This window comes from Chiloscyllium plagiosum, unplaced genomic scaffold (assembly GCF_037043375.1).
Source record: "Chiloscyllium plagiosum isolate Xiang-an unplaced genomic scaffold, Cpla_swu_hap1 HiC_scaffold_5, whole genome shotgun sequence".
NCBI classification, from domain to species: Eukaryota; Metazoa; Chordata; class Chondrichthyes; order Orectolobiformes; family Hemiscylliidae; genus Chiloscyllium; species Chiloscyllium plagiosum.
The window spans coordinates 11,118,045-11,135,010 of record NW_028270143.1 but is presented as its reverse complement, the minus strand read 5'-3'; positions in this window follow the sequence as shown (position 1 = coordinate 11,135,010).

The window sequence follows — 16,966 nt, the reverse complement described above, 5'->3', positions numbered from 1 at the left end:
TGTGCAGCCAGAAGTCGTGGTGCACGTTGGCACCAACGACATAGGTATGAAGAGGGGTGGGGAGGTCATTCAAGAGCTCAGGGAGTTAGGCTGGAAGCTAAAAGCTAGGACAGACAGAGTCGTCACCTCTGGGTTGTTGCCGGTGCCACGTGACAGTGAGGCAAGGAATAGGGAGAGAGTGCAGTTGAACACGTGGCTGCAAGGATGGTGTAGGAGGGAGGGCTTCAGGTATTTGGATAATTGGACTGCATTCTGGGGAAGGTGGGACCTGTACAAGCAAGACGGGTTGCACCTGAACCAGAAGGGCACCAATATCCTGGGGGGTAGGTTTGCTATCACTCTTCGGGGGGGTTTAAACTAATTTGGCAGGGGGTTGGGATCCGGACTTGTAGTCCAGCAAGTAGGCTAGCTGTTTGTCAGGATGTCTAAGAATGTAGGGAGGCTGTGAAGAAGGTAGCACAGACAGGGAATACTTGCGGACACAGAGATGGGTTCAAGTGCGTATACTTCAATGCAAGGAGTATCAGAAATAAGGTGGGTGAACTTAAGGCGTGGATCAGTACCTGGGACTACGATGTTGTGGCGATCACGGAAACGTGGATAGAAGAGGGATAGGAATGGTTGTTGGAGGTTCCTGGTTACAGATGTTTCAGTAAGATTAGGGAGGGGGGTAAAAAAGGAGGGGGGGTGGCGTTGCTAATTAGAAATGGTATAATGGCTGCAGAAAGGCAGTTCGAGGGGGATCTGCCTTTGGAGGTAATATGGGCTGAAGTCAGAAATAGGAAAGGTGCAGTCACCTTGTTGGGTGTTTACTATAGACCCCCCAATAGCAGCAGAGATGTGGAGAAACAGATTGGGAAACAGATTTTGGAAAGGTGCAGAAGCCACAGGGTAGTAGTCATGGGCGATTTCAACTTCCCAAATATTGATTGGAAGCTCTTTACATCAAGTAGATTGGATGGGGCGGTGTTTGTGCAGTGTGTCCAGGAAGCTTTTCTAACTCAGTATGTAGATTGTCCGACCAGAGGGGAGGCCATATTGGATTTGGTACTCGGTAATGAACCGGGACAAGTGATGGGCTTGTTAGTGGATGAACATTTTGGTGATGGTGACCACAATTCTGTGACTTTCACCTTGGTTATGGAGAGAGATAGGTGCGTGCAACAGGGTAGGTTTTACAATTGGGGGAAGGGTAATTACGATGCTGTAAGACAGGATCTGAGGAGCATAAATTGGGAGCATAGGCTGTCAGGGAAGGATATCGTGGAAATGTGGAACTTTTTCAAGGAACAGATACGACGTGTCCTTGATATGTATGTACCTGTCAGGCAGGAAAGAAATGGTCATGTGAGGGAACCTTGGTCGACGAGGGAGATTGAATGTCTTGTAAAGAGGAAGAAGGAGGCTTACATAAGGTTGAGGAAACAGGGTTCAGACAGAGCAGTGGAGGGATACAGGATAGCCAGAAGGGACCTGAAGAAAGGGATTAGGAGAGCTAAGAGAAGGCATGAAAAATCTTTGACGGATAGGATCAAGGATAACCCAAAGGCATTTTATGCGTATGTGAGAAACATGAGAATGACGAAAACGAGGGTAGGTCCGATCAAGGACAGTAGTGGGAGACTGTGTATTGAGTCGGAAGAGATAGGAGAGGTCTTGAATGAGTACTTTTCTTCAGTATTTACGAACGAGAGGGACCGTATTGTTGAAGAGGAGAGTGTGAAACGGACTGGTAAGCTAGAGGAGATACTTGTTAGGAAGGAAGATGTGTTGGACATTTTGAACAACATGAGGATAGACAAGTCCCCCGGGTCTGACGGGATATATCCTAGGATTATGTGGGAAGCAAGAGAGGAAATTGCAGTACCGTTGGCAATGATCTTTTCATCTTCACTGTCAACGGGGGTGGTACCAGGGGACTGGAGAGTGGCGAATGTTGTGCCCCTGTTCAAAAAAGGGAATAGAGATAACCCCGAGAATTACAGGCCAGTTAGTCTTACTTCGGTGGTAGGCAAAGTAATGGAAAGGGTACTGAGGGATAGGATTTATGAGTATCTGGAAAGACACTGCTTGATTAGGGACAGCCAGCACGGATTTGTGAAGGGTAGGTCTTGCCTTACAAGTCTTATTGAATTCTTTGAGGAGGTGACCAAGCATGTGGATGACGGTAGAGCAGTGGATGTAGTATACATGGATTTTAGTAAGGCATTTGATAAGGTTCCCCATGAAAGTCAGGAGGCATGGGATAGAGGGAAATTTGGCCAATTGGATAGAAAACTGGCTAACCGGTCGAAGTCAGAGAGTGGTGGTAGATGGCAAATATTCAGCCTGGAGCCCAGTTACGAGTGGAGTTCCGCAGGGATCAGTTCTGGGTCCTCTGCTGTTTGTAATTTTTATTAATGACTTGGATGAGGGAGTTGAAGGGTGGGTCAGTAAATTTGCAGATGATACGAAGATTGGTGGAGTTGTGGATAGTGAGGAGAGCTGGGCTGAGGAATGGCAGATGGATTCAACCCTGCCAAGTGTGAGGTTTCCATTTTGGAAAGACAAATAAGAATGCGGAATACAGGGTTAACGGTAGGGTTCTTAGTGAGGTGGAGGAATAGAGGGATCTTGGGGTCGATGTTCATAGATCTTTGAAAGTTGCCACTCAGGTGGATCGAGCTTGTAAGAAGGCCTATGGTGTATTAGCGTTCATTAGCAGAGGGATTGAATTCAAGAGTCGTGAAGTGATGTTGCAACTGTACAGGACTTTGGTTAGGCCACATTTGGAGTACTGTGTGCAGTTCTGGTCGCCTCACTTTAGGAAAGATGTGGAAGCTTTGGAGAGGGTGCAGAGAAGATTTACCAGGATGTTGCCTGGAATTGGAGAATAGGTCGTACGAGGATAGGTTGAGAGTGCTCGGCCTTTTCTCGTTGGAACTGCGAAGGATAAGGGGTGACTTGATAGAGGTTTATAAGATGATCAGAGGAATAGATAGAGTAGACAGTCAGAAACTTTTTCCCTGGGTGCAAAAGAGTGGGACATAAATTTAAGGTGAAGGGTGGAAGGTATAGGGGAGATGCCAGGGGTGGGTTCTTTACCCAGAGAGTGGTGGGGGCATGGAATGCGCTGCCTGTGGGAATGGTAGAGTCAGAATCTTTGGTGACCTTTAAGCGGCAATTGGATAAGTACATGGATGGGTGCTTAAGCTAGGACAAATGTTCGGCACAACATCGTGGGCCGAAGGGCCTGTTCTGTGCTGTATTGTTCTATGTTCTATGTTCTAACCCTCATTTCCTACATTAGGATTTTCCTCTCTTACCTTGTCTATATACTTTTAATATACTGTACCACCTCTTTCCACATTTGATCTCTTGCTACCACCATTTAGTTTAAAACCCTCTCTACATTACTAGTTACACAGTTTGCAAGAACCTAGCCCCAATACCTCATTCATCTTGAGGAAATGGCAGGACAATGGGCTCTGGGCCTCCTGCACATCCCTGACCATATACAGATAGCTCTGATTGATGACTGACCACATTTCAGATCCATGTGTAATTCCCTCCTGACTTACTGTGTCTCCCAGACTGGTTCCACTGGACTTGGAGGACAGACCATAGTCTACTACCTGAACTGTAGTGATACATTACATCTATTCTTGGATGCATCAGGTGACTGACTGATCATGTCCAAGTCCTTGGACTGATATTGGATGTCCAAATTGAAGTTAGGCTCCCTTGGCTTGATCAAGGACTACTTCCTTTCGACTTTGAGGCATAACTATATGGTTGAAGTGCAAACAGTATGTTTGCCACATAATTGGTAGCATATAGCGCTGTCCACCCCCTTGAATGATCACTACTGTCAACTATGTTAAGCTGCCTGGCTTTGTGCCTGCTCTAAACAACAAGGCAAGAACAATGTTCTGTGATACTTTAAGCTCTGGCTGAGGTGGCAAAGTGAAAATAGGCAAAGTAAGACAAAGATGCTGTGTGTGTCCAAGTAGGCACAAGGTGATTGGACATGAGGAGAGTAAGGGAGGACTCCATGAGTGTGCAAGGAGGCCTGGGTGCAGCAATCCACTGAAGGTTGACAGTGCATTTCAAAGTGTAGCATCAAAGTGCAGAAGCATATTGGAGATGTACCATCAGGGCACAGAGAGGTTGGCACATATCCAATGCCCATCAGTGGCCAGAGTGGGGAGTGGGTGGAAGGGCAGTCACTGCCTACAGAATCTATCCTGCGAGGTTGGGAACTGATGCCCAAGCAAGTTGGAAGCAGGAATCACCAGCTATCTGGTCTGAATTCCATGTCAGGAATTTTCACAGTCTAATTTCTGTCAGCTGGGTGGGAGAATGGGAACCTGCACATCAATGAGGCAAGATTAGGTGATAATGACAAGTTGATGCATACAAATGGATGCAAATAGAACTCATTTTTGACAACTGCACCCAATTTTCCATACAGACTCATCAATGCCAATTTTCCTTAATTAATTAATTTTTGTTCATGAGACTGTGTTGATTTGGATCTTGATTATTGTATCTAAAAGCTCTCCCAACACCAAGATTAAACTGATTTCCATATAGATGCTGGGCTCGTCCTTACATATTCTTTTGAACCATTATTTACAATTCTCCAATCCTCTAGCACCAGTCCTGAATTTTAAGGAATGTTGAAAAATTATGGCCAGAGCCTCACAATTTCGACTCATACTTCCCCCAGTATCCTTGAATGCACATGATCCAGTCCTGGTGAATTATTAACTTTCTGTTTAGCTAGCCTTACCCATCGGTCATCTTTGAAAAAGTGAGCACTGCAAATGCTGGAGAGTCAGAGTTGAAAAGGGTGACACTGGAAAAGCACAGCAGGTCAGGCAGCATCTGAGGAGCAGAAGAATCGACGATTCGAGCATAAGCCCTTCATGATGAACATGGAGGGGGAAGGGGAACTGAGAGATAAATATGGGGGTAGGGGTGGAGCGGTGGGGAAGATAGATGGAATGGCGATAGGTAGATGCAGGCAGGAGGTGACTGTGATAGGTCAGTGGGGAGGTGTGGCGGAAGGGTGGGAAGGAAGATGGACAGGTAAGACAGGTCAAAAAGGTGGTGCTGAGTTGGTGGGTTGGATCTGGGATGAAGTGGAGGGAGTGGAGATTTGGAAACTGGTGAAGTCAATGTTGATGCTGTGTGGTTGTAGGGTCCCAAGGCAGAACATGAGGCATTCTTCCTCCAGTTAGTAGGTGGCTTTGATTTGGCGGTGGAGAAGGCCCAGGATTTGCATGTCCTTGGGGGAGTGGGAAGGAGAGTTGAAGTGGTCAGCCACAGGGTTATTTGGTGCATGTGTCTATGAAACACTGTGCGATTTGGAGCTCTGTCTTTCCAATGTAAAGGAGACCACATCGAGAGCAATGGGTGCTGTAAATGAGGTGGGGGGATGTGCAGGGAAATCGCTGCCAGATTTGAAATGCTCATTTAGAGCTTTGGATTGAGGTGAAGGGGGAGGTGTGGACACTGGTTTTGCACCTCATGCAGTGGCAGAGGAAGATACTGGGTGTAGAGGGTGGATTGGTGGGGAGTGTGGACCTAAAGATGGACTCACAGAGGGAATAGTCTCTGTGGAATGCAGATAGAAATGAAATGGGAAAGACATTTTTGGTGGGGTCTGACTGTAGGGGGCGAAAATGGTGGAGGATAAGGTGCTGTATCTAGACATTAGTGGGGTGGAATATGAGGACCCAAGGGTTATATGCTTGTTGTGGTTGGGGGAGTGGGGTTTGAGGATGGAAACTGCGGGAAGTGGAGGAGATCCAGACTTCCTATTTCAAAGACCACAATATCGCTTCCCATGTGATCAACCATGCCCTCCATTGCATCTCCTCCACATCCCGCACCTCCATCCTGGAACTCCACCCTTTATCCACTCAATCCTCCTCACCGACCTATGACAATCATCTCCTACCCGCATCCACCTATTGCCTTCCCCAACCTTCCCCCCAGCCACACCCTCACCTCCCCTAATTATCTCTCAACCCCCTTCCCTCTCCACATTTCTGATGAAGGTCTTATGCCTGAAACATCGACTCTCCTGCTCCTCTGATGCTGCCTGACATGCTGGGCTTTTTCCAGCATCACACTTTTCGACTCTAATAGGTCATCTTTGTTCATTTTTAGGTCAATCAATGTCTCATCTAATTCTTCTTTTGTTATGTCTTTTGTAATACCTTCCTTAATAAGGATGGATGCAAAGTTAAATTTTGGAAGCAGCCATGCCCTGTGTCCAGGCACAAATTCCCTTTTTGATCCCTATTTGTCTTCACTCCTTCTTTTGCTGCTTTTATGCTTATCTAAGAATTTTCCATTCCCTTTTATGCTAACCGTTAGGCTTTTCTCCGACTTTCTCTTTGTCTCTCGCATTTCTTTTTTTTTTGTTTTTCCTCTGAACTTTGAGCTGGTTGTGATTTCAATCTGACATCAGAGATATGCTTTGACTTTACATGTTCTACCCATTGTGAGATTGCATCTCAAATATACCTGAATGAGGATGTTGAGAAAAATAAAATTGAAAGTTGCAGAGATACTGGCTGTAATCTGTCTTAGATGCACCAGAAAATGAAATAATTGCAAATGAACACCTTTAGTCTGTCAGGAGAAAGTGAGGACTGCAGATGCTGGAGATCAGAGTCAAAACGTGTGGCACTGGAAAAGCGCAGCCAGTCAGGCAGCATCCAAGGAGCAGGAGAATCGACGTTTTGAGCATAAGCTCTTCATCACTCAGTACTTCAGAAGCTAGTGCTTCCAAATAAACCTATTGGACTATAACCTGGTGTTGTGTCATTTTTAACTTTGTACACCCCAGTCCAACACCGGCTCCTCCACATCATTAATAACATTACTTCTGAAGTCAGGATAATTGACTCTTCTCTCTGTGCACGCCATCAGCTGCAGCTGGCAAATGACAAACTCAAAAGGCACCAACAAATCTAAAAATGCATAGGAATTAAACCACAGGCCAGTCGTTTTTTCAAAGATATCGGGAAAGCTTTTAGTATTGGAATAGACGTATAAAGGAATGTCAGCATAGATCTGTGAAGGTAATTTCTGTTTAACTATCTTGATTGAGTTTTTGATGAGTTAACAGTTGGTAAAATAATTAATGTGGTATATGTGGACCTCCAAAAACATAATAGAAGAAACTTTCCCTTTTTGGTGCCCAACCATCTGGAATTCTCATGCAATCAGCAAAACTTTCATAGGAAATTGGCCATTTTTATGAAGTTTCATTAGCTACTGCTCAAGATGTAAGTGCTAGTTCTGTTGATGATCCTAACTAAAATACGTTCAGAGTTTCCAAAACCCAGAAAGTAAATTGCACTGCCCTTTTGACATGTAGATTTAAGATTTTCCATTCAAATGATTACTAAAGTGTTGGGTTTCTATAAGAGTATTTCTCATGTAATGGGCAGATTCATGTAACTGGCAGCAGCTCCTACACGCCAAATGGGCCAGATAATGGGGAGTTTACTGTGGACTTGTCAGCAAACCTGGAGCCCATAGAATAAGAGAGACAGTGCTAACATTGATACAAATTTGGATGGGTGACGGCAAGCAGAGATTAGTGATGAATAGTTATTTTTCTCAGACCAGAGGACAATATTGGTTCAGATACTCCAGAGATCAGTATGAGGAATATGTGTTTACTTGATATCCACTAACTACCTAGATTTGGGAGTTTGTTAATTTCTGTGTACCATGTCTGAAGGCAGCTCCCTGGCTCACTGCTGATGCTTCATCCTAAAATATACTTCTTGGCAGTTTTTTTTGTCAGTGGTGATTTGTCATTTCCTTTCATTGTCAGGGAGGAGCTGGGTTCCATGCCCTGCTCAGCTGGAGTGGAAATTGAATCTGCACCATTGACAATATTCTGAACCACATACTATCCATCTAATCAAGTGAGTTAACCAGTCACTTGTGGATGTGCAGGGCACAGTTTCAATATTTACAGATACCACAAAACTTGAAAGTATTGTGAACTGTGAGCAAGATCGTCAAAGAAATCGCACAACAAAAACAAGCAGGTGGATGGTGGTTATTTGAAAAAGGTGGCAGGTGAAATTTATACAGAGATGCATGAAAACAGCATTTTTCATAATTTTGGAAGTCTCTTCCCTAGAAAGCACTACAGGCAGGGTCGTTGAATATTTTTAAGGCACTTGTGATGCGTTCTTGAATATCAAAAGCATTGCAAGTTGTTGAGAGCTAAGGCAGGAATTAGATTTGAGGCCACAATCACATCACATCAAATCGTGAAGCAGCTTGAGGGCCAAATGGCTTACTCTTGCTCCTAACTTGTCTGAACCAGTTTAAATGTAGCACGTCCTTTTTAAAGGTAGCTCATTGACCTTTGACAGTTTTGTCTGACACTCTTTGATTCCATTTACCTAGACCAAATCCATTCTCAATCACCTTATTGAAGTTGGCCCTCCTCCTGTTAATGATTTTCACTCTGAAGAGTGCTTCTTCCTTTTTCATAGCTAATTTCAACCTTATGATACAATGGCCAGTGACCTTAAATGTTACGTGTTGACACTTAATATCATTCCTCCACCTCATTCCCCAGAACCAGATACAGCAATGTCTCCTTCCATATTATGACGGAAGTATTTTGGTTGAAAATATTTGCCAGAATACCTTTAAGAAATGTTATCCCTCTCTCTTCCTTTACATCAATCATCCTGATACAGACTGAAATAGTAATAATGTCCCCTGTTATAACTACTCTATAGTTTTGACCTCTCCGAAGTGTTTCTGTTCATTTATTCCTCTATGTCTTTTTCTCTCAGTGGTCTATAGAGTCCAGAATCAGGAAAAAAAACACCATGTTAATATTGAATTTAACTTAGCACCAAACAAATAGCTTCTGTCCTTGATCCCTCCAAGGCACCCCATAACATTCTCCTAAACCTACCTTTCCTCCTTCCTTATAGTTTTGATCTTTCCTGAACACCTTGTAGCCAGGTATGTTTACCAGTCCTGTCTGTTTTGTTTTCCTGACTCTGGACTCCACTGTTTGGCTATGTGCATCTGTAGCTCAGCAACCTTATTTACCACACACTATGTGTTCACATATATGCAATTTTAAACTTCATTTAGAACTTACTGCATTTCCTTTTACTCTGAACCGCCCACCCCACTACTTCACTGCTTTTCACATTAGTGCTCTCTTTTTCTTACTTTGTGCATCTTGTTCTTCCTTTCTGATACATTCTGGTTCCCATCCATCTGTCAATATAGTTTAAACATTCCTTCCTACTGTTACAACATGGAGATAGACAGCCAAATTAGTCTTTCAACCTCTATATTCACAACACAGTGAAATAATTATGTAATGCATGGTTCCGAACCAGACTTTCGAATAATAGATCCTGGAATCATGAATAATTAATTCCAGACACCGATTTTGTATCGCAAACAAAAGACCTAACCATTTATTAAATATGCAATAATTTTAGTAGAGGAGCAACTAAATAACAAGATAAGCTAAGGGATAGGCTTTAAATCCCCAAAACATTTGTTTTCAACCCTGTGAGAAACGAAGCTCACTCACTTCAATAATTTCAGTCTGAGACAAGATCTGAATCAGTAGTGTCATTTATTTTACTCTTGCAAGAGGGTGTAGTGTCCACTGTCCACAAGGCAGGGACACACACACACTGAATTCAACTAGTACATGATATTTATATAATTTGGTTCCTATTCTTTCATCCCATTGCTCCTCCCCTGTTTACATCTCCCACTTGTCTAAGACCGGCGCCCATTACTCTTGTTTATCCCTTGCCTTATCCGGCCTTGTCTGTGACAAAATGTTTTTTTCTGGTCTCACAAGGCCATTTGACCACATCCTGCTATAGGCCATTGTTAGGTATATCCTTCTTCACTACCATCTATATTTCCCTCACTTGTCGTGACCTTATGACCTCATGACTTCTTGACTGTGGTTTGTTCTTGGTTTTGCAGAAGCGGGAAACAGATGCTTAAAACTACTGTTTGTACAGGCATACCTAGCTTAACCTCCTCCCCTCACAGCACCTTATCTGTTTGTCTGTAACATCTACCATTGTTTGCAGGCACATTTCATTCTTGCATGCACATTTTAGCTAATACAAAAGCAATTATGTATTTCCTTCACATAGTTTTCATTCTTGTTGACTCAGCTCTTGGCTGAAACAATTATACACTGGTGTGAGTTCATTTACCTTGCATAAGTAAATATGATTGCAGAAGTAACACTACTTTACCTCTATCCCACAACCCCATTTACACAAACAATAGACAAACAAACAAACAAACACAGTTAAGAGATAAATAAAAAGAAAATAACAAAACTGCCTGGATTATTTAATGGCCTTCAAAATGCATTATTTCTTTCACAGGCATAAATGTGGACACCTTAGTTTCTTATTTGAAATATTGATCAGGGTTACGTTCTCAGTTCACCCAGGCAAAGGCAGCAATATCTCCAAATTAGCTTTCTACTCTCTGGGATTCTAGAAGCTGGTGTATCAAATTCGGTAGGGAGCTGTCAAGTCTTCATTGGCTCAGCAAAAACCATCCCTCGGAAAACAAAGTTCAAAAAACAACTTTAATTCTGGTTCCACACTAACAGACTTATAATTCTTCCTGAAGCCTCAATTATCATTCAACAACTGTCATCAGCTTGAACATAGAGTCTCCAGACTTGTCGGGACCAATTTCCCAGGTACTGACCTTGTTACTAGCCAGCCTCTGCTGTTTAAACATAGTGCTCTTCTTGGGGTCACTGTGTCTGTTAGTATCTTTTAAAATCAATTAGCCTCCAGAACTGGCCTCACAAACCAACAAGGTAAAAACAATGACTGCAGATGCTGGAAACCAGATTCTGGATCAGTGGTGCTGGAAGAGCACAGCAATTCAGGCAGCATCCGAGGAGCTTCGAAATCGACGTTTCGGGCAAAAGCCCTTCATCAGGAAAGGGCTTTTGCCCGAAACGTCGATTTCAAAGCTCCTCGGATGCTGTCTGAATCACAAACCAACAAAGCTAGTTTGGTCTCTGCCATTAACAAGCTGCCCTAAAGTCCACAAGTCATTACCAGCTCACAATTCAAAATTGATAGAAGAATAAAAGTAAAAATAATGAAAAGACAGCAAGGTTACAAACAGTTCCCCAGCTCTCTGACTGCACATTCATCTGCTTTATACTCCTATATCTATGCTCACCTGCTCATGGTACTGTGAGTAATCCAAAGTTAAAAATCACACAACACCAGGTTATAGTCCAACAGGTTTAATTGGAAGCACACTAGCTTTCGGAGCGACGCTCCTTCATCAGGTGATTGTGGGGGGCTCGATTGTAACACAGAATTTATAGCAAAAATTTGCAGTGTGATGTAACTGAAATTATACATTGAAAAATTGATTGTCTGTTAAGCCTTTCATCTGTTAGAATACAGTGATAGTTTCACTTCTTTCATGTGTAAATCACAAAACCCTTTTTTTTAAAAGTTGCATTCTCGGGTTAGCCGGTAACAATGGTGATAGCTAGACAATATGTTGAAGGTGTTAGCCCCCTGTGTTCTCTGTCTATGATCTGATGTTTAGATTGATTCTAAACAACACCGGCATCTCCAAATCGTGAGTAATCCAGACATTAAGTCTAAACATTATGGCACAGACAGGGAACACAGGGGCCAACACCTTCAACATATTGTCTGGCTGACACCAATAACCTGAGAATGTAACTTTTAAAAAAGAGTTTTGTGATTTACACATGAAAGAAGTGACACTATCATGGTATTCGAACAGATGAGAGACTTAACAAACAATCAAGATATTTTTCAATGTATAATTTCAGTTACATCACACTGTAAACCTTTGCTATAAATTCTGTGTCTTACAATTGTGTCCTCCACAATCACCTGATGAAGGAGCAGCGCTCCGAAAGCTAGTGCTTCCAATTAAACCTGTTGGACTATAACCTGGTGTTGTGTGATTTTTAACTTTGTACATCCCAGTCCAACACCGGCATCTCCAAATCATGACTACCATATGTGCATAAAGTGATAGCGTTGCCATGGGATCTCATAAACGTTTTTTTTGGACTCCATGAGAAATGTGTCTTCCATGGAATTACACCTCACCTCCAAAGTCTCACATTTATCTGATGTGTAGTCAATACAGATATTTTATTTGAATTCACAGCTATATATAAGAATTTCCTTACACATGTTGATGACCTCCATCCTGAGTTCTATTTGAAATGGAACAGTCAAATGTGCTTTTTCCTTGAATCCCTATTTTAGAAATTAACCAGATGACTCTCCACCACTAACTTATTTTCAATGTTCAAGAAATACATTGGGATTCCTGCACTTCCAGGCAATGTAAGATTGGACTTAACAATGTTGTAAACAAGGTAAAAAAAAAGGACTGCAGATACTGGAAACCAGAGTCTAGATTACAGTAGTGCTGGAAAAGCACAGCAGGTTAGGCAGCATCCGAGGAGCAGGGAAATCAATATTTCAGACAAAAGCCCTTCACCAGGAATGAAGTGCTTTTGTCTGAAACATAGATTTTCCTGCTCCTTGGATGCTGCCTGACCTGCTGTGCTTTTCCAGCACCACTCTAATCTAGACCCAATGTTGTAAACAAGGCCTAAGCCATTGTTGATTGTGTAAGTTTGATGCTGAAATAGGACACATCAAAACCATTCTATGGGATAATGGCTTCCCTGATCAGATCATTTCTTGTTGTATATCTGAGGCCATCGTGTTTGGTCCTGAAAAGTGCCTAGACTACTACAAATGATCCTGTAAAGATAAAGTATTTCAAAGGTTTGAGCAACATGAGAAGCAACAATGTGATAGCGATACAATTGGTGCTCACCCCTTATAGCATGCTGTCATCAAACCAATAAGACATTCTGGCTATCACATAAATGAGTCACGTGGTATTTGGAGTTTGTTATGCAGCAAACAAGACACTGAATGTGTCCAGCTGATCTATGCTTGCAAAATTCAAAATACTGTGTTCAACATTAGACGTGATTCCATGATTACTAACATGGCTTAATAATCCCAAATGTGTTAAGAATTTACACTGACAACTAATTTACAATTGTCAATTAAAGTTCACAGCACGGGTGTACTGTCTATACTGAAAGCTACATAGATGAATATATAGTGCTCTGTTATTCAGAGACAGAAACAACAAGTAACACGCACTGCGCCTGATTCAACACAACAAAATTGGTGACAGCTATTACAAAATAAAATGAAACTGCAGATGTTTCAAATCTGAATGAAACACACTAAGTGTTGGACAATTTCGGGGGGTGTGGCAGCATCTGTGGAGAGACAAAGAGAGTTAACATTTGAGTTCAATGATAAAGGTGGCAGGTATTCAGGGCAATGCCTTGACAAGAGTCAGGGAGAAAGTGAGGACTGCAGATGCTGGAGAGTCAGAGTCAAAAAGTGTGCCCAAATGTCAACTCGCCTGCTCCTTGGATGCTGCCTGACCTGCTATGCTTTTCTAGTGCCACACTTTTCGACTCTTGACCAGAGTCAACCTGCTTGGTTTAAAATTTAGAAAAGCAGGAGGCTGAAGGAACTCAGCAGACCAGGCAGCTGGTGAAGAAATTGATGTTTCGGGTATAACCCTTCTTCAGGAAAGAAGACGTATACCCGAAATGTCGACTTCTCCACCTCCTGATGCTGCCTGGCCTGCTGGGTTCCTCCAGCCTCCTACTTGTCTACTTTGGATTCCAGCATCTACAGTTTTTTTCTGTCTCTAACTAGTTTAAAATTTAAGCAATGCTTGGCAGTTAACTGTCATATACCAACCAACAGCACACTTCTCTCATATAGTATAAATGTTGATTTCCTTTATTATTGACGTTCTCTGTATATTGTCAAGATGAGTGCAAGATGAAAAGCTTTGACAAAATTGAGTTTTTTTGTCGCGGTATTCAAGTGCTTTCTGAAACTATTAGAAATACACTTTAAACATAAATAAACACTTGACAGATACTGAGCGCTTAGACACTTCCCTTGTGCTTAAGTTACTTTATCTAATGAACTTAATTTATATAAAATATAAGGCTTATTTGGACTTATGCCTCTTAAATATACAAATTATAAAACTTGCCAAATATTAAAAATAAACATTTCTGTGTTTAACCCACTGCCCTGACTTAGCCTTTTAAAGATTCCCAAATCAATCATCTACCTGTGGCCCTGTGCATCACTCCTCCTACTTACTAGAATGGACTCTGCCACTACTCAGCCCTCCTTCTGGTGTCCAGGACATTATCTCCTACTCTATTTATTGCTGTTGCTCACACTCTAAAGTTGGGATGGGATGAAACCAATAATCTCCAGTCAGTGAATATAAACAGCCTTTGAGTTTTCCCAACCAGAAGTTGGTACAGTTCTGATTGAACATGAAGCGCTCAGACAGAGCACAGATCTGGAGGAATCCAAGCAACTACAGGCACACTGGAAATTCTTGACAGAGTTCAAACTGTTGCTAAGTGTATTCTGAGGATTTAACCCTCTATGGAGGGTTACCTACTCTGATTGGAGGCATTCCTGGAGACTACATTACATGATGTACATGATATTAGCCATGGCTAATCAGATGTGATCAAAGGATTTTATTGCATTGATCTTATAATGGTTTACAGGGCTGCAGTTCAGTATCAATGTCCTTAGTGTTTGCAGCTGTTATGGAGGAGGTCGCACAAGCCAGTGAACAAACAAGTGAAGACAGGAACTGTAAGGTGAAAACCATTTGCAGAGTAGAAACCAGAGCTGGGAGTGTGTTTGATTCCACAACTGGCTAATAATAACATTGAAGGTGTACTGATAACTTGTAGTAATAGTGCTTGCTCAGTTATACATGACATATCCTGCATATTAATCAGCCAAATTCAACTTCTTTCATGATCGGACTCTGAAACATTTTCTATCAGCCCTCATTTACACAAAGCAGTTGCACCCTCATATACACGTAGACTCCAGAGAGAGTAGGGTGTGGAAGAAAGTGGAAAGGAGGCCTGCTGAAACCTTGTTCCTTTGCTGAACGTGCGTATTAAAGGTGTGACCCCAACATTGACAAATATACACATCTGGATCAGGCTAGGCCACTATCATTCGTAGCACCACCATTTAATTTGCCTTTGGACACTACCAGCAATATTCAGCTATAATCGCATAAGGATACCAAGTACTTTACTCTTCACTGGCAATGTTGGCCCTTGTTTCGTCAGGGCAGAGTTTTCGCTTTTGAAGTTAACGAGTTAGCGGTGGATGTGTTGGATGCTGTCACATTTGTCAATGCTTGTACTGAGTTATTGCACATGATTTCAGGTTCTTGGCTCATTATCAGCACAGGCCAGATGTTGCACAAGTTACTTGACAAAACATGTGATGAGCATACTGAAAAATTGTTGAGACCTTCTGCTTTTGAAGGGTCTAACACCATATCTAAAGATCAGCTGGACACCACTTCTCATGTTGTGAACCAGGAGCTTCCTCTCGTCTGTGGTTGCCCTTACAACAGAAGATCCCTTATAGCAACAAGGCCTGTGTTAGCTCCCAACTTCACAGAACATGGCCTGCAGGTATTGCTAGATGGTCTCACAGAAAGACAGGACACCCTCTTCACTGTGAATACAACAAAGAGAGCATCAAATCATATCTATCCAGACTGGGTACAGAAGGCAGCGCAGATCAATGCTGATGACCACAGAAGATTGACGCCAAAGAATGTCATTTTTATATTCAATTATAGTCTATGGGCATCGTTGGCTGGTCCAGTATTTATTGTCCATCTCTAGTTGTCCTTGAGAAGCTCATGGCGAGTCGCCTTCCTAAACTGTTGTAGTCTTGGAATAATAGAATCATAGAGGGCCTACAGTGCAGAAAGAGGCCATTTGGCCCATCAAGTCTGCACCAACCCTCCAAATTGCTGTCTCTGTTTTATAGACAGATATAACAGCCAACTGAGCATCAAGATCCCACCAACACCAATTGAGAGGACTCAATGGCATTTGGCAATGTTGCTTGAGAGAAGGTGGTGTTCGTCAGGATAAATCCCGTGTGTTTCTTCGAAGACAGACTGCATCAGATCTGTAAATTGACCAGGATCCATACATCAGAATGACAGCACTATTCCCAAGCAGAGCGTGACTGAATGTGCCTCATTCTCAAGTGCTGGAGTGAAGATGACTCTTAAGAGTCATCTAGACTCAAAGCAATAGCTTGCTCTCTCTCCACGGATGCTGTCAAACCTACTGTAATCTCCAGCACTTGTTGTTTTGAATCTGCAGCTGCCTGTCAACATCAATAATGATCAGTGGTAGCTACTGGTACAGTTGGCAAGTTGTTTTCCTGCAAGATCACAGTAGTGATTCATGATTTCCTAATAGTTGAACTACAGTGTTTCAGGATCTAGGTAAGGCAGGGCAGGGTGCAAGGCAACATGCTTCAATAAACCCTATTTCTGGTTGATTCTGTAATCCAGGTACATGTGAGGGGGCGATGGATCGATCCACACCTTCAATTACATTTGGTTGCATGTGGGTAGAAAGGACTCATGTACCTTGCAGATAATTATGCAACCCTATTTTAAGGAGATTTTAGCTAGAACTGTCAGTCAAAGTGGAACATCCCAAGCCACCTCCTTGTGGAGAGGAGATTTAGGTGAAAGTAAAATACAACAGATGGTGGCCATTAGCATTAGAATAAAATGGAGAAAGCAGATGTCAGAGATCTGAAACAAAAACAGAAACTGCTCAGCAGTCTGGCACCATCTGTGGTTCTGGCGGAGAGTTGTACTAGACTCAGTGTTAACTGGGGTTTCTCTCTCCGCAGGGGCTGACAGAGCTATTGATATTTGACAACATTTTCTGATTCGATAGAAATGTTCAGAACCAGGCAAAGCC